The sequence below is a fragment of the Rhinolophus sinicus genome, chromosome 3 (assembly GCF_057876585.1).
Source record: "Rhinolophus sinicus isolate RSI-liver-muscle chromosome 3, RSI-T2T, whole genome shotgun sequence".
Taxonomy (NCBI): domain Eukaryota; kingdom Metazoa; phylum Chordata; class Mammalia; order Chiroptera; family Rhinolophidae; genus Rhinolophus; species Rhinolophus sinicus.
Window position 1 is genome coordinate 65,079,788 of NC_142503.1, and position 24,518 is coordinate 65,104,305.

At 37.8% G+C, this 24,518-nt stretch overlaps 1 long non-coding RNA gene across 1 annotated transcript in view; it reads left to right on the plus strand.

Annotated features, from left to right (window-relative positions):
* The window catches only part of LOC109445537 (uncharacterized), a 214,402-nt gene extending 199,468 nt beyond the window's left edge, over nt 1–14,934 (plus strand). Inside the window, exon 4 of the long non-coding RNA XR_016020546.1 lies at nt 14,748–14,934. This is a non-coding gene — a long non-coding RNA (uncharacterized LOC109445537). The remainder of the gene's footprint in view (nt 1–14,747) is intronic.
* Nucleotides 14,935–24,518: the final 9,584 nt, after the last annotated feature.

Genomic DNA, 24,518 nt, shown 5'->3' on the forward strand with positions numbered 1-24,518 from the left:
CTTTCCCAGGCCTCCTCTTTTTTCACTTTTTGTATTAGTTTTTAATTTGAATATATTATTTGCATTCTATTCTTTATGCCAGTGATTGCTTGTCAGGCTTAAAAAATTTTTTTATTCTTGGGCCTTAGAACAGACTTACTGAATATGAACCTTGAAGTGGGGGTGTGGCTAAGTTTCATTTTCTTAGGGGGATTGTAAGGTAAGTTGTTAATGGACCACATTTTCAGGAACATTGTTTTATGGCTTTGCTCATGTCCTTCCCTCTCTCTGGAAGACCCTCTATTTATCTGAGTTGACCACCCCTTAATTCCTACTTGGCAAATCTGTCCCTAACGGCCGAAGTTTAGAGTCACTCTGTGAACTGTTAGAACATTCATTGCATGTATCATATCATCCCTTTGCTATTTTATTCATTAGAGTTTATAAGTTTTTTGAAGGTAAGGGCCTTGCTTAGACTTCTTTGAATCTCCTATAATATCAAGGACAGGCTGTTATTAAAAGTAGGTATTCAGTGAATATTTAATTCACAAGAAAAACAATGTGATCCACTGATATTATTTAATTGGGATAAAAATATAATTTTATATCAGTGAAATAGACTTTCCCCTGTACTAATCTCCACTGTGAATTAATAATTTCTTTATTTATATTTAGGTAACTGCAATTATAAGTTAATAGTTATACATTAAAAAATATTTGAGCTACATTGAAATTCCTATATTAGCTTTAGAATATGTATATGTATTTTATATATATATGTATTTTATATATATATATATATATATATATATATATATATATATAGAGAGAGAGAGAGAGAGAGAGAGAGACAGAGATTATGAATTAGGAATTTAACTTTATTTAATTTATGTGCATTTTTATTATAAGAAAGCTTAGGAGATAAGAATCTTATTATATTGTCTGAAAAATTGTTATATTGAAAATTTGGTTCACAAAAAGATACGCGAAGTTTACAAACTTTTTTCTCCAAGGAATCTTGTTTTGAGACTTAAACCTGGTTGATTTAAAAAAAAAAAAAAGTGTTTTTAAAGGTTTTTAAAAAAATCATGTCCCTGACTGCTTTCAGTTTAATCTCAACAGCTTAGGTATATAAAACTGGCTTTCCTTTCCTCTTAAAGGGGCATGAGATTCTAAATATGATTGCCTTCCAGGCAATTCCCTTTATTTTAAAGTATAAATACCACTTCTGCTACTAAACAGAGTAAAGTGTAAAATGTAATCATCCACAAGCCACTCTTCTTATTTCCATGCCTTTGAACCTACAACAATTGCCTTACATCTGCTACCAGTATTTGCTACAGTAGATGTGCTTTTATTAACATTCTTTCTTCTGAAGGAAAAACATAAAACTTTCACTGTGGTCATGAATGTGTTTGCTTCAAATTGTCCCTGGGTCCTTGGATCTCAGCGAGGCTATAGAATTGATTCTCTCTGGGTTGAGAGGCAGTTCAACTGATTACTCTGCAATTCTGAGTGCTGTCTGGATGACTGGGGCTCTGTGTTTATGATCTTATTCATGCAATTCTCTTGCACTCTATTTCCTAAGGTGCAAAGGGCTGAAAGGGTATGATGACAGCAATGCAGTCATTACCTGACTGGCACATTTAGACCTGGTGCTCAAAGCACAGAACATGGAGGACGCACTATTGGTCTTTGTTGATAAACTTGGCCCTGAGTTTTATTAGGTGTTTTTGCTGGTTTGAGAATAGATTTCTCCAACATGCGCTTTTCTGTCAGAGAGTGAGTATGCTGCTTATTATCTACTGCCGTGGGGTGCAGAGGAAACAAGACATCTCCTGGATAATGGGAAGTGCTGGAGCACACCCACTCCACTCTCTTCAATGCTCTGTGCTTTGTGCTTTCAAAAGCCTGGTGCTTCTAGTGGCACCAGCTTATTGCCCCCAAGACCTCCTTCCCTCTCTTCATTGAATATCTATGAAATATATAATAAACGAATGAGAGAATGACCACTTTTTGTTTCAATGATCATATAGTTTGTGCATGATTGAATCAGTGACCGTGTGACTACCAGATTAAACAACATGTAGTATAAGCAGATAGAGGGATCTTTGCATTTGAAGGTGAACTTGTGAGAACAGAGGGAAAAGAGGTATCAGTGAAGCATGAAGGACATTATCTGTGTTACTCAACCTCAACGGGAACTAAGGTCTGAGAAAAGTCTCACAGAATGTTTGGTGTTGCAAGGGACAGTATAGATGTATAGACTTGTGATTCTCAACTTTGGCTGCAAATTAAAATTATGTAGGCATTTTTCATATTAACTTGTTATTGAAATATAACATGTACAAACCATGAAGTAATTTTCACAAGGTGAATACAGTGTACCCATGTAATCACTACTAGATTGAGAAACAGAACCATCCTAGTCATCAGAAGCCCATGTTCTTCTAGTCATTACCTCCCAAAAGCAGTAATCCTTGTCCTGACTTTGAATACTATACAATTATTTTTGCTTATTTTTGCAATTACTTCCATGGAATAATAGTATATTATGCTCTCTGTGTCTTTCTGTTTTTTTTTTTTCCCCCTTGCTCAACACTATGTGAGAGTTCATAATAAGCAGTAATATATTCATTTTCATTGTTGTCTAATGCTCCATTTGTGAATATGCCACCATTTATTTCCCTATTTTACTATTGATGGACATTTGAGTGGATTGAAGTTTTTGGCTATTACGAATAGTACTGCCATAAATATTACTCTATGAATACTTTGGTGAACACTTATAACCATTTTGTTGGGCATATATCCAGGAATGTAATTGCTGGACCGTGGATATGCGTGTGTTCAGTTTAGTGTACACAACCACTCATTTTCCAAAGTAGTCATTCCAACTGACACTTAATTTCTAGTTACTCCCCATTCTTGCCTATCTAGGGACTTAAAAAAAAAAGTGCCAATACCTAAAGGTCCACCTGAGCTCCACCACAGAAAATTTAAATCAGAGTTTCTGGGAGTAAGACCCAGAACTGGTATTTTAAAAAATCTCCCCAGATGGCATTAACGTGCACCAGAGAAGAAAGTCCCAAATCAGCACTATTAAAATGAGGTAACTGGGGCATGAAGAGTGAAAATGCCCTAGCCACCTAGATAGTGAGAGGCCCAGGGCTAGGTGCCAAGTCTCCTGACTCCTTCTCCAAGCTTTCTCTTTATAACCATCTAATTTAGAGTACTTTCCCATTATTCCGTTCTCATATTGTGAAAATGAACTTTGGCAGCCTATATGTGTAAGGTGTTTTTTGTTGTTGTTTACAAGGCAGTTTTTCAGGCTTTGTGAGATAGATAGAGTGGGTATGCAAGACCAGCAATATAATTTGTGGGATCCAGTGGAAAATGAAAATGTGAGTCTCTGCGTTCAAAAATAATTAAAAAGTTTCAGACCGTATCAGCAGAGCATTGAACCAACCATGAGGCCCTTCTAAGAGTGAGTCCCCTGTGAGATTGAACACCCACGAAGCCAGTCCTGCAGGTGTTATTATGTGCAAGTTACAAGTCAAAAAGGAAGGTTCAGTGACTTAGTAAGTCAATGAGTTAAGAGCAGAGACTGGTCTGATGATGCCTGCATTGCCTTCTGGCTAAGCAGGTGAGCATGTTCCTTTTCTTTTGTATTTTCTAAGATAAAATGAATAAAAATGATATAGACTAAATGCAAAAAATCTACAGAGGAAAATTTTTTTTTTTTTTTTAAATACGGGATCATTTTGCAAAAGGAATAAAGAACAAATTTTGAGAAAATGAGATCCAACTAACTGCTGTTAAAGCTGCTGCCTGGGCTCCTTGCTTTCACACTCTTTTTGGACATCTATCCTATATTTTCTGAGACATCTGGCTGATAAACTCTATCCAGATGTTTGGACCCTCGCAATAGGCCTTGGGTTAGGGGCGGTAGAAAAAAAACAGATGGAAATATCTATTCACCTTCCTAGGGTAAAATCTTCTAATGAACGTGGAAATGTGAAGGATCTTGGGATATTAGGGTGGTTCCTAATGTAATTGGGCGTGGAATTGGGAAAAAAAAATATTGTAAAATGTAACTCTCCATTGTAGGTGTTTTGTGACAAAGTAATAATAATAATAATAAAAACCTACCCCCATCATATTCAATTAATCTACTCCGTCCTCTCCCACCATTCCCCCAAGTCATTCTTATAAATCTATGACAAACTACAAAAACTACAGGTAAATTGTAATTAGTGAGCTACATTATCAGACATCTAATTATAGGGGATGATTTCTATTTAATTCTGGTACTTACGAAGATTCTCTTTGCCCCTTTTTAGTTGTTTAGGCATTTTTCTGAATGTCAAGCAGTAATATGTAACTGAGACTTTTTTTCTTAAAGTGGTCTATTTTTTAAATGTATGGCTTCAGCTGAATTAGTGTGTCTCCTAAAGACATGCAAATACGTTTCTGACTTGGGCTACTCCCCGACACTCAGAACCTGGTAGTCTGTCCTTCCCATGAGAGTGAGGACTCGGATCAAAACCTAGGGCTTGAAACCAAGCCACCAGATATTTGAGTTAAAAATATCACTTACCCTCCTTTACCTTTATTTTCTCCATCACAAAATGGGGATTTTATAGGCTGAATTGTGCCCCTCCCATCCCAGCTTCATATGTTGAAGTCTTATCCCCTGGTCCTCAGGATGTGACTGTATTTGGAGATAGAGCCTTTAAAGAAGTGATTCAGGTTAAATGAGGACATTAGGATGGGCCCTAATCCAATGTGACTGGTGTCCTTTTAAAAAGAAGATTAGGACATAGGGAGACACAAAGGAAAGACCAAGTGAACACACAGGGCAAAGACAGCCATCTATAAGCCAAGGAAAAAGGCCCCGGAAGAAATAAACCTCACTGATACCTTGATATCTGACTTCCAGCCTCCTGAATTGTGAGGAAATATATTTCTGAGTTATTTAACTCACACAGTCTCTGGTACTTTGTTATGGCAGCCTGAGCAAATGAATGCAGGGGATGATATCATACCACTCACTTCAAAGATTGTTTTGTGAAATAAATGGCATTGGCATGTTGGTTCACTGTAAAGTACAGTGTGGATGTTAGTCACTGAGGTAGCCCCTAAGTGTTACTTTACTATCTATAGCACACTGTCTGCTGGTGTCCCTTTATCTCCTTCCTCATCCCACGTTTTATTTTTGCCTTTGAGTAAAAGCATGGCTCCTAAAGAAAAGATGATTTAATTCAAAAGTGAAAGAGGTACACCATTCTTTCTCCCATTGTGTTGGTGTGTGTGTGTGTGTGTGTGTGTGTGTGTATACATATATGCTTTATACTTGTACTTTTAATCTAAATAAGAAGCCCCAAGTGTCCTTTCCTTGTTGAGAGGTCAAATCCACAGCAAACACCCAGATGTGAAGGTGCTCCCAGTCTAGCGAGTCCCTCTGATTTGCGTCTGTTCCCACCTCCTCTTGTCATTCATACTACGACAGAGATATGAGGAAGAGGACAGATTAATGTTTTCCAGGGTAATCCCCCGACAGCCTTTTTCTCTTTTGCTGAAAGACCATTTTTCTCGTTAGTTATCTTTAATAAGAGTCCTCATTTTAGTTAATAGGCTGTGCTAATATTACCCTGAGAATAGTTAGTATTTATATAGCAGAGTTTCCCTAGAAGCTCAAAGCACTGTATAAATATTGTCTCATTAAAAACTCATACATCCCCATGAATTAGATTGGTGTCTGCTGTGATTTCCCTGATGTGCAGATGGAGAAACTTAGAGGCTAAGTGATTTTTGCAAATTCAGAAAAGATGTGAGGGAAATACAGAAAAACATTACCTTTCAGATTTAGAGATAAAGCCTCAGGCCAGCTCCCCAGATGTTCACAAACAGAAAGGCGCTCAGCACAAAGCCACCAGCCTATGTTGTGATGAGTAATTAAAACATAAACATCAGGGTCATTACTTTTCTGTGGAAAATAGGGGCCCGTGTTTTAGCTAGGAAGGGCTGAGAAGTACCTGTAAAGTCTTAAAAGCAGGATTTGGCTGTTCTGGCTTTTTCTGGATTGCCAACCTTCCTGTGTACTGCTGCTGGTTTATTCAGATCACTTGTGATATTTCCATTTCTGAATCAACCTCTTCAGTAATCCTCTCACAGCAGTACCTAAAACAAAGTCCCACCCAAACCGTCCAATTTACTGATGGCTGTGTTCTGGTCTAGTCAGCAGGTTAATTGAAGGGCGTAATCCTGCATCGATTTTTCATTCTTTTGGTACATTGGTCTTTGTCTTTATTTCCTCCTCTGCATGGATTAGTTACATGGCTGCAAAATCTAAGAAACAGGCTTACCAAATTAATCAGTAGTAAAAATTGATTAATAAAATCTACACAATTACCAATATAGAATACCAGTATGGCTGTGCCATAAAGCAATGGAAAAGAGACCACGCATGAAGGGCTGATAGTGTTGAGGTTATTTCTGCTCCAGCAACTAACTGGTTAATGGAAATAGCAGTGGAAATGGTACTGTGAAAGCAGACCAAGGCTGAGAAAGAAGCCAGAGGGGAACCAAGACCCTGCAGGTAGATTTCCTGCTTATGGGTCAGGGCTGAATTGAAATTGTGACTGCAGGACTGACAGGTTTTTATTGTAATATTCATCTTCCTCTAAAATCTGGTGAACAGCTTCCCTACTGAATCAGATAATGCCTACTGCTGAACATCTGCAGTTAGAAAAAGGACTATTACTTTTGGCTGAAAGCTTTCTGATAGAGGATATTTCATTAAGAAAGAAGCAGCAGCCTTCATCTGCAGTGAAGTGGGGATATACCACAGATTTTTAATTCAGCATTTTCAGAGCACAGCAGATTTAGGGGTACTTTCCTTAATTGTTTCTTGAAAGATTTTGAGATTTAGCCCATGGGAGGCATTATTTTTGAGTTCTTTGTTCTCTACAACATAAAAATACTTCCCTATGTGTCTTTTCTTATAAATTAAGAAAGACTGATTCTTTTGTTCTGTCATCAGACTCAAGCTGGTAAAAGCATCATTTCTTTTTTTAAAAAAATATACATTTTTTAAAAAAACAAGGTAATAACTCCCTATATTGATGATTTTTATAAAAGATAAGAGGGCTTTGTTTTCTAACAAGTAATACTGCGCTCTCTTAGGAGACACATGCTTTAAAAACATTGTTAGGGAAAGATTACAAATAATATATACGTTAAAATTGAGCAAGTGCTAGCCTTTCACACAATGAGAAAGAAATTCCATCTACAGCTAGCTTTGAAAAGACCCAAGTCAGAAACTGTATACTATTAGACTACAAGAACATTTTTCACAGACAAATAAATATTATTCATAAATCTCAAAATTCATTCCACAAATTTCATGTTAAAGGCATGACTATAGATATTTCTTGAGGCTAAAATACTTTAAAGTCCTACAAATCTCTATTTACTCTATTGTATGGTGCTATCCAATTTGTTCAGACATTATTTCCTGTTAGGCAATGACATCTCTCCCTATAGACAATCTTTTTACTTTTTGTGTGAAAAAAATTTAGTACTTTTGCACCTTGGCAGAAATAGGACAGTGATAAGTTTGAGAAAAATCCTGAAAAAAGATCTGGTGAGGCTAGTGTTACTGGCCACTGGAGGGACCCACCCAAAATAGCAAAGCAGGTGAGGCACTTCGATCGGCCTCCCTGGGTTGTATGTCCACCCCATGTTCTGGAGTAATAAATAAGTCTGTCCAGTGGGGTTCTGCTAGGCAAATGTGCCAGGAGAGAAAGGTAAGAGAGTTAGGGCTTGGGATGTGAGGCAGCTCAGTATTCATTTGTTACGCTCGCTGGTACACTGGCCTTTCTCAATATCAGAGTGTTCCTATAACCAGATAACCCATCCTTCTATGGCCATTACTATAGTCTAGACATTGCTCTAAGCACTTCATATTTACTCTTTTAATCTAATGATAAGAATGGGTCCTCATTTCTTTTCCCTCTCACTCACTCTATATACATAACACCCATAGCCACACACACACACACACACACACACACACACACACACACACACACACACATATATATATATATATATATATATATATATATATATATATATATATATATGTATGTATTGTTGTATTCCATCTCCTTTCCAGACCTTTTCTGTGAAACTCCACAGTGGCTGCTCAGGCAATGCTGCTGACGTAGGGGCTCATCAAGCCATGTCCGTTTACAGTCATGTGAGAGTTTTGTGATTGTCACACAGCTACATTCTAAGCTATTTGAAGGTGGGGATAATTTTTGAAACATTTTGGTGTGCCAGATAGCTCCCACAGACCTGGCACAGAGTACACACTCATCTGTCTGCTGAGGAGTTAGAACCAAACTGGAGTTTGGAAGAAAGAGTAGAATTGTGATTGGCAGAGCTCAATGGAATTATTTATTTCCAAGATCCTATTTTATATTTTGCTCTGTCAAATCAAGCTTTCTTCTCAAGACTAAAATTCCAATCATAACTGAATATATAAATATGGCTAGGGATTGGAAAATGAAATTATGCAGGTAATTAGACATTTATTTAGAGAGTAAATGGCTACACTGACTTTCCCCAAGAAATTGGCTTTATTCACTTTTATTTATAATTTAAAACTAATTTATATTGCTTTTATAAAAAAAATATTACTTCTTTAACTTGTAACTTTAAAAAGTGAATTGAACAAAAGTGTGGCCATAGTGGTATATATGGGTGTATATGGACTAAATGTCAGCCCTGAGAGCCATGATGCTAACGACTGTGCTGTATCAAGTAAAGCAGATACTCAAGGCTTAGGGTTCATTTAATCCAACACCTTCTTTTTCTAGATGTGTCCCAGGTCACACATTCAAATCAACAACTGGAAGTCAGGTTGCTGGTTTCTGGTGGTCCATGCTTTCCACTACATCATGTCTAAATGTGAATAGAAATGAAGTCAGATTATACTAGAAAGACACAATAATTGGGTTGATGATAACAAAATGGCTGAGTAATGAGGCAGAGACAGGTTGTCCTATAGGTAGAATAACTAAAAGTATAACCTAAACCACTGGCAGAGACAAGAGTGAAGCCAAAATTCAAATGAAAAAGTAAGAAGTCAAGAAGTTATAGATTAGGAAAGTCTGTAACCGAAATATATCATTTAATATTATAGATAAAGGAATCCTTAACACATTTCCTAGAATGGTTTGCTTGGGATTCACACTAGGAGAAACAGAAGGAAGGAGAAGATAGTAGTTTCAATTTACTTGCCAGCCAATATCTTCAATCATATTCTTTGGTTTCAACATTCTAATACCTCTGTAGAATTCCAATTCACTGATGCTTAGAGTAGCAGAGTCCTTGGCAATAAGACAAAAGACATTCTGTGAAGAAATGCATGTTACTAGTTGAACCTTTTTCCTTTTAGCTTTGAAATGTTACCCCCCCCCCAAAGAGAACTAGGATGAGAATTGACCATCTCTACCCAATTATAAACCAGAGGGGTCCTGCAAGGGAGTCAGTTTTATCCTCATTTATCACAGCAAAAAGCCAATAAATGATATGTGAAAGTTAATATGTCTGGAAGTAATAGTATAAGGTTTTCTTCTAAGATTTGGAGATATCAACATTACAACTGAAACAGAAGCAAGTTGCAGAATTAAAATAGTTTCCCCTTTGCCAACAGGAATAGGGGATAGAAAACGTATGACAAACAATTATTCAGTACCTTTCAAAATAAGGCTTTTTCTACTAGTTTTATTTGGTCTAATCCTTGTGCATACGTTACTTTAATAAACATTTTTTTTTTTTAATTTCAAAAGAGAAGTAATTAATTTTCCACCATTTTGGGGGGGGGGGTGGTGTGGAAGGGAGGAAAGGCCTATAGAAGGCAGGAATTTGAATGAAATGGAAGGTTTCTTCAAAGGACGTGTCGGTAGCCCTCAGTCTTTTTTTTAATAAATGGGACGTATTCAATCAATCAAATTAAGATGAGTTTGGCTACTTTCCCAGTGCCTCCCCTGTTTTTCTAGAGCTACTTAGCGACTCATCCTTGCCATAAGGATTTAGCAGAGTAAATGTGATGAGTGAAAAATTCTGTAATGTATCCCAAAGCCAAATCTAAATGCTTTTTCAGTCACTATTTTAGACTGCCTATATCACCCTTCCCTCAATTTGTATAAATAATGGTTGAGCTGCATTTTCAAACTTCTTAATACTATATTAAATAAACACAATTATATAATACACATTTAATAATCCATTGATTTTCCCTGAGAAGGAAAATTGGTTACTGATACATTTCTTACCATTTTTTAATCTTCCACATGATGAGGCATTCTGAGTGGAACTGCCAGCTGGTTTGCCAGAGTTGTAAATCATATGAATGTGTATACCCATTGACCACCCAGGACACAATAATGTTATTGATCATTCACACTTTCACACCTAAGCAATTATCACTAAAATGATCAGACTTTCTGAAACCCGAGCCATATGCCACTAACTCATAAATCAAAGCTGGAGCTCGGTGAAAGGTTGAGTGGGATGCTGGGTTTCTCCTGCCCCATTACTCCTTGGGAACCCTAGGGAGGAATACCTTTCCTGTGAATCCTTTAATTGGCTGTATCCCAAGAAACTCAGCTGTGGTTTGACATTCACTCTGTTAGTGGGAGGCAATGTTATTCAGACAAAGGAGAAAGCTGACAGCCTCATTCTGAAGTCTATGAATATTTAATACAATGTTAGGGTTGCACATGACTGGTAAATAGTGATTTGTCATGCTTAGACTGAATGAATTTTGCATTTATTTTGCTTTTGTCTTTTGAATGTCTAAATAAAGAAAACAAGAGAATTCTTTAATCTCATAAGCATGTCATTTCCACCACAAAACCATCTGTACCTTGTTTTAGTCAATTGACAAAAATTAATAATTTATACTCGAAAAAGTTTGCATGTGAATCCTTAATTTCTAATTTCATATTTTAGTTTCCAGGAACATGAGCAATAGCACGAGCTATTTCCTAATTGTAGGGCCTTTTCCATGTAATTTACCCATTTTTGGATCTTTATTTCCTCAGTCCTAAAGTGAGGGCTTGGGTCAAATCAGAGTGAATGTTTTATTTGACCAGTACCTCATCAAGGCAGACCTTAAAAACTTATAATCATTAATTTTTCAATGTTTAGAGATTAGATGATTTTTTTCCTAATAACAATTCATGTTTTTGGGCTCTTTGGGGGAAAAAAATCACAAGATCTATCAACACTGAGACCAATGATCATTTGGAGGCGAGAAGCTGCTAAGCCATTTAGCTGGGGTGTGTGCTGCATGGCGTGCCCAATCCTGCCGCCCCTTAGTGGGTTCCTAACTCTGAGGGTTCATGATACTTTCCATCTATGCAGCCCTTTCACACTACATTTTCCTGTACCTGACTTGCTTTGCACATTTATATTCCCTGTCTGTCCTGTGAGCATGTGTCTGTAACCTCTGGAGCCTAAACTAAAAATTCTGTGACTCAAGACTTTATTTCTCAAGAAGGATCAAGAATAATTTAGCGATACAGCAAGACAGATTATTAAGTCCTAAGCTGTTTTTTTAAATTACTAAAAGGCATGGTGGATGATTCCCGGAAATCATATGTGAGGGAGGGTGGTGTTTTGCTGGCATCGGCTGGAGTCTGCCCAGGTCCCAGAGGCTGCCTGTAGTTTTTTTGCCACAGGGACTTTCTCCAGTATAGCTGCTTACCCGTCAAGCCAGCAGCAAGAGTCTCCCCCTTCAGTCTGCTAAGATAGAGTCTTGTAAATTTTACAAATTGTGGGATAGCATTCTATTATTTTTGCAAATCCTATAGGTTGTAAGCAAGTCACAGGTCCAACTTGTACTCAAGGGGTGGGGGGATTGCATAAAAGTGTAAATACCAGGAGGTAGGAAACATGGGAGGTCACTCTGGGGTTTGTTCGTCCACCACATATAGTAAAATATTTTTTCCTTCAATAAACATTTATTCAGCACTTACCCCATATAGCCTTCATTCACTTAATGAAAAATAAAACTGTAGTGGTAAGTATCTTCAGATATAAAGTTGAATAAGATACAGCTCCTGCCTTCTAGAAATTGACAGTCTAATGTGAAAGTCCGATCAATAAATTTGTCATTCTATTTATACTCTAAAAAGTATTTAAAGTATGTTCAGAATGTGCTTCTTGAGAATCTCTTGGATTAAAATATGTGCATTAGACTATATTTACATAAGACAGTGGACTAAAATTTTCAACAAATTGTTAAAACGTACTAGGTTCTTTTGCTGAGCTCTAAGTTTACCAGCCAAATGCATTTGATGATTGTTGTAGGTAGTGGTTTCCACTCTCCCTCCACCTCCCTTCGCTAGTATAATACAAAATCCACAAGGTAAAACAGTCCATGCCAGACAAAGAAAAGTCCTCAATACATGTTTCTTAAGTCTTTGCTTATCTTCTCCTTTATAGAACAAGAAGGCTATCGATGGAGAAAGGATGTTAGAGATTCTGCATACTTTATTTGTAAATGCTTTAACATTACACTGAGTTTCTCATGGTAAATTGTTAATGGAAAAGTATTAAATCATATATCAAAAATAAGAAATGTCTTACTGTCTTACTTGAGCTCACCACTGCCTAACACGTATTACCCTTCCCCACCGCCCCCATACCGCTCAGGAAAAAAACAAACAGAACACAAAATCATATTCCAAGTGCTGACACCAATTTCTGAAAATCAGATTGCAGTCAAAGAATTTAATCGCCGCAACTCCTAAAAGATGCACACACGGTACACATGGGCTTGTATATGCAGTCTCTACTTAATGTGATTGATACCAAATTTCACTGGGTACTGATGAGACCCTGTGTTCACTGCAGAGGTAGCATGCGGCCCTTAATTAGGAGAAAGAAGTGCTTTTCACTGTTTAAGACATTTTTTACCAGGGAGAAAATGATTATTCACCCTGTGCTTAATATTATTCACTAAAATATTTCCTGTAAATTCCTCTCTCAGGGACAAATTTCTATGTATTCTACGTTTTTGTCCATATGTATGTGTCAATAGCAAATTTCAGAATCTCTTTGTCTGTAGATGAGCCATTATTCCTTTATTTGTTAAAAATAAAGCTGTAGCACATGCCCAGGTTATTTCTATTTCTTAGAGAGAGGAAAATATGACCATGTTTGTCCTTTTTAAAAAAATATTATTTTGTGTATCAGATATTCCATTTCAAATTATTTGGTCAAATCAACTTTCAACACACATTCTTGACAGCCCGTTCTTTTTGACTGTGAAGGTGGTGCTCATTTTTATCTGAGTCTTGAAGTTAAAAAAGAAAAACGATTCATTTGGCATATTTTTCTTTCATTTATTGTGGATCTGAAGGATATTCAGACTTGGTGACTAAATGTGTTTGATCCCCATTTACAGAGAAAAACAAGACTTAGGATGTTAAAAAAAAAAGTCCTGCTTTCTTCCTCCTTGGTGACTAGTGCTTGAAATGAAAAAAAGGAGAAGCATGAATATAAATGTGTTGATTATGGCACTGAAGGAATCAGAAGCCTCTTTTATTACATCAGCTATTCCATTTGCACACATATGTGGCTACAGTAGATGATTACTATAGATTCACATCTTGCATTTGCAGCTGGGAGAATGCTGTATGTAAATGAGGCAACGCATATGCTGTCCATTCCCAATCATTTAGGAGCTAACTGCCTGAATTTTCTGAGTTTAGGCTTCTTCTCCAGTCATTTCATCAAGTTAGGACTCCATGAAGCAACTGCTTCATTTGCAAATAGCTCCTTAGTTAAAATTCCCCATTAATCTTTGTTGAGCCTACATTGTGAAATAATGAGGTGTCAGTTGTCTATTTCAAAATTACTGTCTGAATATTTTTGACTCTGTTGGGAAGCAGTGTCAAGTGTATTCGTATGTTGAATGTGAGTGCTTCATAGATAATAGTGTTTTAAGCTAAATTTCAAGGATATGATGACTGTGGAGTTTTTCACGCTGACAGTCATTTTCTTAATGCCAAAGGGGTTTTTAATGGTCAGTTTCTTGCCTGATTCATTTCCCAATATGCTATGGCCTCAAGGATTTTTAAAGTCTGTTGTAAAGATGCATAGGAATGAGGCAGAAAAAACTGAAAGCCAGCATTAGTAAACTTTGTGTGCAAATGAACAGATGAGCCAGCAGGATGGAATAGTAAAAGTGTTACTTGGGTTAGTCTGGGTTTCTCTCCAAAGTGAAAGTACACTCAGATCATTTCTTTCCATGGAAGATGTGCTTCTGACAGTAGTGTCATAATCTGCATATTATACAACCTCACACTTTATAATCAAGGGGATTGAGTTGAATTGCTGAGTTCTTATTATATGAGGTCAGACAATTAAGTTCACAAACTTGTTGCAATGATGTAGCTAAACTTTTTTGATATCAGAGGGATTATTCATTATGAATTTGTACCAACTGGACAAACAGTTAACCAAGTTTACTGTTTGGAAGTGCTGAAAAGGCTACGTGAAAAAGTTAACAAAAATGACCTGAACTTTTCACCAACAATTCATGGCTCTTGCATCACAACAGTGCACCAGCTCACACAGCACTGTCTGTGAGGGAGTTTTTAGCCAGTAAACAAATAACTGTATTGGAACACCCTCCCTACTCACCTGATCTGGCCCCTAATGATGTCTTTCTTTACCCAAAGATAAAGGAAATATTGAAAGGAAGACATTTTGATGACATTCAAGACATCAAGGATAATACGATGACAGCTGTGATGGCCATTCCAGAAAAAGAGTTCCAAAATTGCTTGGAAGGGTGGACTAGACGTTGGCATCGGTGCACAGCTTCCCAAGGGGAGTATTTTGAAGGTGACCATAGTGATATTCAGCAATAAGGTATGTAGCACTTTTTCTAGGATGAGTTGGCAAACTTAATTGGGTAAATACTGAATAACACACATTTGCTCTTATGAAGTTTATCGCCCAGTGGGCATACTGTCAAAGGAATAAACCAATAAATATACAACCAATATAAACCTGTAAAAGGCACTAATTAAGCACTGAGTGTGGAACTATTGGATGGCAAAGACCTATTTTTTTGGAAGTCAACGGAGCCGAGCTCTTAATCTGGAAAAAAAAAAAAAAAAAAAGGAATGTGAAGTCTCAGAAAGAGAGTAGATCAACACAGTAATTATTAAAATAACTGTCTTGGGTTGGGTTCCCAAGAAACAGAGGCTGAGAAGTGTGTACTGAGAGTCCTCTCAGAAGAAACCTGAAAGCAGGTGAGGGAAGCAGAACAGGGCAGGGGAAGAAGCCAGGGAAAGGTGTGGTCTCAGCCTGATCCCGTAGGGAGCTCTGGTGCATGACTGGTACTGCACTTTGAGGTACATGAGGCTTTTATACTCCATATCAGTCAAAATTGGCTGCAGGATGTAGCATTTCTGGGTGAGCTGTCTCCTGTCCCCTGAAGCCAGTGTTTCCGGAGAGGCATAGCTCTGAGCTATTTGCAGCAACAGGAGGATGGATGGGTGCAGAAGCCTGGTGCAATAATGACTGGTGTTTATTGCGTGCTTACTGCTTAAGGGTCCAGTACTCTTACAAGCATTTTACAAGGATAATATGTGTTGATTCTATGAGGTATATGATAACATTTCTCCATTTGAAATTTAAGGAAACTGAAGCACAAACAAATTAGGTGAACTAATCGAGGTTGTACAGCAGGGACGGGGCAGAGCCAGGGTTTGGGCCCTTTCAGTCTGATTTTGAAGTACAGGGTAGCTACCCTAGTTCTCTGTACATGTTATAGTGAACAATGCCATTTCAAACTAGACAAGTAGCAACAAAATTGGTTGTAATTTGTTTCTCATTTCTTCACAGAAATAATTGTCTAAGTTGTGATTAAACTGCCACCTAGTCTACAGGAACTAAAATTTCCTGTAGATTCCAGGAAAACGTCTGCCTATATCCTAGGAGCAGTAGCAGCTCCTACATGTTGACTCCTTTCCCATTTCTGGAAAAGACCACATTCTTCACATCTCCTGATGTCAACTTCTCTCTCCAGACTGGCCATGTTCCCCTCACTTTTTGCATTCCAGCCACATCTGTTTTCTGATTGCATCATGTTCCCTTCTGCACATGCTGTTCCCTTCAGCTGGAATGTGATTCCTGCCCAAACCTCTTTGCCCCCAACTATGTGCTTGGTTATCTCCCTATTATCCTCCAGATCTGATTGATCAGGCTTCACTGACTCCACATCCTGCCTCCTTGACAGGCCAGGGAGTTTTGTCTTAGATTCTCACTTAACTGTGACCCTTCTTTTCAGAGCTGCTATCTTTTTTCATGTTTATCGTACATACGTTGGTGAAATTGTTCAATTAATGCCTGTCTCCTTGCTTCGTCTGCAAGTTTCATGAGGGCAGGAATTGTGTTTGCTTCACTCACTATTATACCCAGCACAGGGCCTGACACATTGTGCATACTCAAGAGATATTTGTTAGTAAGTGAATAAATGAAGGAAATAATGTATGTTGTCTGCTCCTAGGTTTTCCATTGCAGACAATTGACAAGCTTGCCTCTCTGGCCCAGAGGCTTCTTGTGCTCAGAAGTTTGGTTTATCACCAGGACTTGTGTCCATCCAGCAGGCATGGCTTGTTACAGGTCCGGAACCTCCTGGTCTGATCCAGCTACTGCCAACCAAGCTCTGAGATGCTCTGCAGACCCTCTACCCCGACTCTCCATCCTTTATTGATGGCATCATTCATTTTGAATTATACACATTTGAGAAATAAGAAGCCATTGGAGGCTATCACCATCTTCTGTTACTGTAAGGGTCGCGTGTGGATGTATTTGGGATTTCACAAGGCTCCTCTAATGTTTATAAGTTTCATTTTAAAAGTAGCTAGATCCACTAAAAACACACCCATTTAGGAGCATGAATATTTACACTGATATTTTAGTAAAATACCTTAAAATAAATAAGAGGTATTTTAAGGCTTTTAAATAATGCATCCCAATTATCTACGAATATTTTCTTCTGCTGGTATTTGTTTTTACTAGTAACAATCTTAAAAGAATTCTAGACAGGATTTGTAATGAGTAACTTTCACTAGGAGTTGAAAAAGGACGAAATAACATATCTGGACCTGTGTTTTTCAATTATACTCTCAAATTGATTTCTCTGTGGTAGACACGAGTTTCAAAGCAGAAAAGTTGAGATAGATAGTATTAGGTTGGTGCAAAAGTAACTGCAGTTTAAAAGGTTACATATAATTGCAAAAACTGCAATTACTTTTGCATCAACCTAGCACTTCAATCCTCTACATTTTCCATGTTATTTAACTGGCATAAAGAAGGTGCCTCCCATTAATTTGAAACAATATTATGATATATGTATATATGAATTAACTGTGCATTCATTAACTTATTCGTTCATTTTAAATAATTATTTACTATACACCAAATTAAATATGTTATTACTTTATTATCTACTATTTAAGCAATTGAATATTCTGTTGAGATTATATCCAGATTTTGTCAAAGGAAACACATTATAAAAGTTCTTAGCAACATTATTATTATTATTATTATTATTATCATCATTATTACTTCATTATTCTTAGAACAATTTTGTGAGCTTTGGACTTAATGGGACAGTAGGTCATTTAGATCTCTGCCCTGAGGAACTTGACTGAATATCAAATTGAGGCCAGCTCTGCTAGGGAGTATTCTAAGTACTAACGTGCAAAAAAAAACTAAATGTAATAGTGGAATCAAAAGATGAAGCTTGGCCTATCAAATTACAATTGGGGATCTACACATAACGTAATGGCCTGTGTTGGAATTTAAATATTAAAGATGGAATACACCACATTTGATATTTATCCTGCTTGATCATTCTTCTCTAAGCTCAGCAAGGTGATCCAAAATTCTAGTATTTTTATATCTTAACAGATTATCATTATACTTACAGTTTCCTTATGCATCTAAAGAGAAAACAAATATCTAAAATTGGAACCCTATGATAGCTCTTTCTTACAGTGCTACACATATTTCATAAAATGAGCTAGGGCCAGAACCCAAGAATTCCCTTTATGACAAGTAAGGTGATCATATACGTGTTGGCTAAATTGGAACAACTTTGAGAGGGAAGGATGGTGTTCTGAAAAGTTATACCAGGACAAAAAGCTGTGAACATTTCAGGTAAATTTGGATGCATAATCACCATAGAAGTGAATAAATCCAGATGTTTAGTCACTACTGATTCCATGGCTGTGAAAGCACATCTATTGGAGATTACACTTTTTATTTTAGTTTGTATTTAGGTAATATTTTAAAATAATTTTGTCAATATTAAGTCTTTGGAAATATTATTTATAAACACATATTGTATATACCCATATACATAGACATATGTATTCATTCATTCATTTATCCAAGTAATATTAATTGAGCACCTTCCTTATTCTAGGCAGTGTGCTAGATTTGGGGACAATGTGGTGAGAAAACATGAGGCAGTGTCCTTGCCATCATGCACGTGTTGCTTAGTGTATGCAATGGACATTAAGCACAGTTGCACAAGTCACAGAAAATTTAAACTGTTGTGTTACAAAGGAGATGTAGTTGGGATTACAGGGAGATGTAAAACAGGGATTTCATTCCTAAAAGACTCCAGATAAGCATTTCTGACCAAGTAACAACTGTGTTGAGATTCAAATGATGAGTGGAGATAACTAGTTATGATGAGAGTATAGACCAGAAAGGATAGTTTAGTGAAGACCAGATTGATGGTTTCATCCAATTGATTGGATCTCATCCAGTGAAGATATGCTCAAGGAATGTTCATGGGTCTTGGTGACACACTAGATTTAAAATTTTTTTAAAAAAATTTCTTAGTGAATATCTTTTGCTTTGCTAGTGTGGTAGGTGAGTTTTTGGCATTTGACTGAATGTTGGAGAAAGAGAAGGATGGAGAGGCTGAAAAACTACCAGAGGTGCCAAAAAAATGTACACAAGTGGACACTTTGGTCAACGTTGCTCAAGCAGTAGTTCGCCATAATCAGAAGTGTCTGGACGCTGATGGCAACCACTTTGAGCACCTGTTGTAATTGCAGAAGTCAAACGTGACTTGTATTCATCTTTTGTTATTGGTATATATTGAGTATTATAGTTTTCCTTTCTTGAAATGTGTATACATTTTTTTGGGCACCTTCTGTATATTTGTGATGGAGTGAAAGAAGAGGTAGAACAGATTTTGTAGGAAGATCCTCTGGTGGAAGGATCCAGCAGAGATGCTCAAGAGAGGTTGTGTAGAAAATGTACACATGCTGAGAGTAAATAACCTGGGTTTTGAGGGTGGATTTGCAGTTGAGGGGCTGAGACTGACTAGGTAAAGAGCAATGATGGACTATGGGGGTCCAATCCCCTTTAGTTTGCACAGATATGTTAAGATTTACCAGTCCTTTTTCATGCTTTTGTATTCCTTATCTCTTGCAATTCTTGTACTATTTTTTTTTTTACAGTTTTCAGAAAATAAGCCACAGCAAAGATAAAGTGAGTTAATTCTCTACCTTATTAGAACTGCCCAAGTAGGCTTCGTAACTTTAGTTTTTAAATATTTTTATTAAAATATAGATAACATATAATACAAAGTATTTTAGTTTAAGTTGTACATAAGAGTTAGTCAACATTTATATATCTAAAGAAGTGATCACCGTAAGACCAGTAACCATCTGACAGCGTACCACACTGTCACAATATTATTGACTATATTCCCCATGCTGTACATTACATCCCCATGACTTATTTGTTTTATACCTAGAAATTTGGATGTCTTATTCCACCTCACTTTTCCATCCACCCTTTTTAATTTTTCAATTATAGTTGACATTCAATATTATGTTATATTAATTTCAGGTTATCAGCATAGTGGTTAGACATTTATATATTTTAAGAAGTGATCCCCCTGATGAGTGTAGTATCTACCTGGCACTATACATAGTTATTGCCATATTATTGATTATATTCCCTATGCTGTATTTTATATTGCCATGACTATTTTGTAACTACCAATTTGTATTTCTTAATCCCTTCACCTTTTTCACCCTGCCCCCCAACACCACTCCCATCTATCATCCCAATAAATCTTGTACCCATCTGACACCGTACATAGTTATTTTGACTATATTCCTTATGCTACACCTTACATCCTGATGACTACTTTGTAAAAACCAATTTGTACTTCTTAATCCTTTCCCCTTTTTCACCCATTCCCAACTCCTTCCATCAGGCAACCTTCCAAATGTTCTCTGTATCTATGAGTTTGTTTCTATTTTGTTTCTTTGTTTATTTTTTTCCTTAGAGTCCACGTATAAACAAAATCATATTGTACCTGTCCTTTGCTGTCTGACATACTTCACTCAGTATAATACCTTTTAGGTCCATCCATGCTGTTGCAGATGGAGAGATCACATTCCCTTCCATGGCTGAGCAATATTCTATTGTATATACTCGTATATGTACCACCTACTCTTTATCCATTCATCCATCGGCAGACACCTACTGCCTCCACATCTTGGCCTTGTAAACAATGCTGCAATGAGTATATGAATGCACACGTCCCCTGGAAGTAGCATTTTGGGTTTTATCAGAAAATTACCCTGAAGTGGGATTACTGAGTCCTTCTTTGTCACTTGTTATAGCCTTTGTTTTAAAGTCTATGTTATCTGCTATAAGGATTGCTACCTCGGCTTTTTGTTTGTTTGTTTCTATTTTCATGAAATATTTTTTTTTCCCATCCCTTCACTTTCAGTCTGTGTTTGTGTCTTTTGATCTGGTGCGTCTCATGTAGGGTTTTGAGATATGTAAGGGTCTTGTTTTCTTATCCATTCAGCCCTCCTATGTCTTTTGATTGGAGCATTTACTTCATTTACATTGAAAGTAATTGTTGATGAATATGTAGTTATTACCATTTTATTATTAATATATGTTTATCTTTTTCTTTTTTTTTTTCTTAAAGAAGTCTTTCTAACATTCCTTGTAATACTGGTTTGGTGATGAGGAACTCCTTTAGCATTTTCTTCCTGGGAAGCTCTTTATCTGTTCCTCGATTCTAAATGACAGCTTACTAGGGTCGAGTAATCTTCGTTGTAGGTCCTTGCTTTTCATCACTTTGAGTATTTCCTGCCAATCCCTTCTGGCCTGCAAAGTTCTGTTGAGAAATTAGCTGATAGTATTAACAGATGCTCTGTAGGTAACTAGCTGCTTTCCTCTTTCTTCTCTTAAGATTCTTTATCTTTAACTTTGGCATTTAAATTATGATGTGGGCCTGTTTGGGTTCATCTTGTTTGGGACTCTGTGTGCTTCCTGAGCTTGAATATCCACTTCCTTCACCAGGTTAGGAAACTTTTCAGTCATTATTTCTTCAAATAGGTTTTCCACCTTCTCTCTCTCTTCTCCTTCTGGTATCCCTATGAGGCAAATGTTGGTATGCTTGATGTGGTCCCAGAGGCCCCTTAAACTCTAATTATTTTGGATTCTTTTTTCTTTTTGCTGTTCTGATTGTGTGTTTTCTGCTACCTTATCTCCTAAATTGCTGATTCAATTCTCTGCTTCATCTAATATACTATTGATTCCCTCTAACGTATTCTTCATTTCAGTTATCATACTCTTTATTTATGACTGGTTCATTTTTATGTTTTTTATTTCCATTTTTATGTTTTCTATCTTGTTGTTGAATTTCTCCCTGAGATCACTGAGCATCTTTATAACCAGAGTTTTGAACTGTGCATCTGATAGTTTGCTTGTCTCCATTTTGTTTAGATCTTTCTTCTGGGGTTTTGTTCTGTTCTTTCTTTTGGGGAATAGACATTTTGGCTGTCTCACTGTGTTTGTTTCTATGTATTAGGTAGGGCTTCTATGCCTCCTGGTCTTAGTAGAGTGGCCTTATGTAGTAGATGTCCTGTGGGATCCAGTGGTGTAGTCTCCCTGGTCGCCACAGCCTGTTCCATGTGTGTGCCCTCCTGATGTAGTTGAGACTTGATTGCTGTTTGCACATCACTAGGAGAGGTTGACCATCAGGCTAATTTGTTGTGAGGACTGGCCGTGACTACAGTGGAGGAACTGTGGTGCAGGGGCTGACCCTATAGAGCAGGATTCGCTTTAATGGAGCTCTGTTGCCTGCTCAGTCTTGTCTTCACATGTGTTGTCCTTGGAGGTGGCCGGGTGATGCTCCAGCCCAGTCTGAAGCTGGTCATTGATCTGGCTGGCCCCAGGGCCTCCTGGGAGGAGACCTACAGCAGGCAGAGTTCAGCTGCAGTCTGTGCCCTGCCTGGGGCCAGCTGGCATGAACCACAAAGCAATCCAGAGATTGCTGCCACCTGCACTGTGTTGGAGGTGCCTTGAGAGGCCAAGCCACGAACCAAGGTCAGCTGTTGCTAGTGTCGGGCTTATGGCTGCTTATCCAGAGTTATGGGACATGCTGAAGCCAGATGCTGCTTCTTTGGGTTTTGTGAACCTTTGAGAAGTTTTAGGAATGTCTGTAGCATTAGCCAAGGCAGGCCGTTTGGAAGGAGGTGCCACTGGAAGTGGTTTGGGCGTGCCTAAAAGTTGGGTGGGGCGTGGTCTCAGGTAATCAGTGGGGCAGGGCAGATGAATGGTATTAGTCAGTTTGATGGAGACTCCGATTGGCTTCTGTGTGCGTGTGCACGCAGGGAGGGGGCGGGCTTAACATGGAGAGAATGGTTTCTGCCAGCTCCTCCATCTGGGAGAAAGCTGCCCCTTCAGCTCTCACCCTGAGGCTAGACAACTCAGTTCCTCCTTGTAAGTCCCTGGCGCCCTTCAAGTTCCTGCCCCAGCGCTGAAGCTCAGAGCAAGAGCAAATGAATCCGTGAGCAAGTAAGTCTGTGCGCGGTCCCTCTGGGTACCTGGGAGGGCAGATACCCTCCGTCTCACTCAGCCACAATCTCTGCTGGTTTTCACAGTCAGAAATAAGGGGATTTCTCTCCCCAACACTGAAACTCTGGGCTGAGTAGGGGCTGGGACCCCTTGCTCCTCAGGGATGGACCTCTGCAGCTGAGATATTTCTTCTGATTTTTAATGGTCACACATGGATGTTGGACCAGCCCATTCCTACGTGTCTCCCTCTCCTACCAGTCTTGAGATGGCTTCTTCTGTATGTCTGTATCCTGTTTCCCCAAAAATAAGACCTGCCCAGACCATCAGCTCCAGTGCGTCTTTTGGAGCAAAAATTAATATAAGACCCGGTCTTATATCACATAAGTCTTATATTAATTTTTGCTCCAAAAGACGCTCTAGAGCTGATGGTTCAGCTCGGTCTTATTTTCGGGGAAACACGGTCATTGTAGGGCTTCGGTTAAGATAGATTTCAGGTGATTCTCAATAATGGTTGTCTTGTGCTTTAGTTGTAATTAACGTGGTTCTGAGAGGAGGTGAGCACAGCGTTTACTTACTCTGTCGCCATCTTGACTGGAAATCTAGTGGCTTCCTAGCTTTAATAACTTGTTCTTTGTATAAGTGATTAAAATTTTCCTTCCCAATCAGAGTTCTTCTAACCAGTTTTAGGACAGTTTGAGGTGCAAAGAGCTACCATTTGACCAGTTCTCATCTGTAAGTAAATATTTCTGAGGGTGTAGTTTCAAGCATTATCAAGGTGGATGATGTATATGTTTATGTCCATGCGTGAGCAAAGTGCATGTGTGTGCAGGAAAGTGAGGAGCTAGTTTGACATTGTCCCCTCCCTTAAGCTTTAAAAAAATAAATTCCATAGGACAGTAAGGCTAACATACACAAAGCAGTTTTTAACAATACAGAATTTACCTAAATTTTGATTTGCCTATCAGTTGGAATGGTAAAGGCTACAGGTAATTAAGTACAAAATAAAGGATTTTTATTAGTGGTGCTTATAATTAAACACAAAATCAAGAAAGATGACATCTTAAGTTTAGACCAAATGTTTCTTTGAGCTGATAATTATATTTTTGCTCAACTGACATGTCTTTCAAAAGTTTTATTTATTTTCTCTGTCTCACTGGCTTCCCTGAGTTCAAAATGTGCAAATAGAATTCATCCCCGTTCCGAATGATACAATAGTAAAAACCTTACTGATTTCTGTCAGATGAAGCCTTGGATAAAAGCTTCTAAGCAGAAAGCATGACCCTGTACCTGAAAGGGTAAAACAAATGGCTGTGAATAATGTGGCTGAATATAGGAGAGCAGAGATGAAAAAAAAAAAAAAAAAGTTTCCAGGCTTATTTCTGGTGCAATTCCTTGACTATCTCTTTATGTATCTGCACTGAATACAGGGTTTTCTCATTAGGTAGCCTAGAATGCCACGAAGTTCTGATTTTCATGTTCTTTCTTTCCATGGAGTATTTCACTGCATTCCCCTTTTCTCTAGGATAATAAAACTCTTTATTCCCTAATTGCTCAATGGAGGATCCACATGGCTAGGATAATAA